A 1099-nucleotide genomic window follows, 5' to 3' on the forward strand; every position below is an offset into this window, starting at 1 on the left:
CATATCCAAAATAAATTGAGTAAAACAATAATTAACTTTAAAATAATATAATTACGTGATTAAAGTGGCTGATTTAAAATGCCTCCTCCCTCCCTAAAAACTTCTTTTAATAGTTATCAAGGTCATTATTAAGCTAAGTTTGTAAACCCAATTCAAGAAGCACAATGGCCCTTCTTCTTCTCTTTCTCTCTCTCTCTCTCTCTGGAAGTGTGTGTGTGTGTGTGTGTGTGTGTGTGTGTGTGTATACACGTTTATATATGTGTGTATGTACCACTAGTTTCAATAATATTAATGAGGCAAGAGACAAATCTCACAATGAATGCAAGATGTAAGCAGATTGTCCCACTTAATTCTGGTCAGACAGTGCAATGGCAGAAGTGTAACAGATTGATCTCTGGGTGTTTGCCAATAAAATAAAACATGTTTGATATGAGTAAAGAGTTTTCAGGACACATACATTAGCAAGGATTAACCCTTTTGTCACCAACCTACTTGAATTTTCCCTCCAATTTCTCCATTATTTTTCTAAACTAATTGAAACACAGAGGTCATGAGAAAATTAATCTAAATGGAGATTTGGAGATTTGGCTGTGATATAGGCCACATAATGAATGCTTTTTGCAGCAATATCTAAGTTGTTTTCTGTTGTCTTGGGTTCAAGTCCCTCCAGGGTCGATGTGGATTGACTGTTCTCCTCTTTCAAAATATTGTGCTAGTATGAAAATCACTGTGATTATATATGTTTCCATTGAATAAAAGGTGTGATTGTCATAACTGGAACACCTTTCTTCATAGATATTGCTCAGTCAGGGCTGAGCTGGAAGTTAAACAATGACACTAACAACAGATACACATATCCACACACAATGTTTGATAACAAGTGAAATAAAAACTATACATAGGCGTAGGAGTGGTTGTGTGGTAAGTAGCTTGCTTACCAACCACATGGCTCCGGGTTCAGTCCCACTGCATGGCACCTTGGGCAAGTGTCTTCTACTATAGGCTCGGGCCGACCAAAGCCTTGTGAGTGGATTTGGTAGACGGAAACTGAAGGAAGCCCGTCGTATATATATATATATATATATATGTGTGTGTGTAT

The 1099-nt window shown here is 37.1% G+C and overlaps 1 protein-coding gene across 3 annotated transcripts in view; it reads right to left on the reverse strand.

The window, feature by feature from the left end:
- Window positions 1-1099, reverse strand: part of LOC106872032 (tyrosine-protein kinase Abl) — a 341811-nt gene that overhangs the window by 34869 nt on the left and 305843 nt on the right. The window lies entirely within an intron of this gene.

This window comes from Octopus bimaculoides, chromosome 8, assembly GCF_001194135.2.
Source record: "Octopus bimaculoides isolate UCB-OBI-ISO-001 chromosome 8, ASM119413v2, whole genome shotgun sequence".
NCBI classification, from domain to species: Eukaryota; Metazoa; Mollusca; class Cephalopoda; order Octopoda; family Octopodidae; genus Octopus; species Octopus bimaculoides.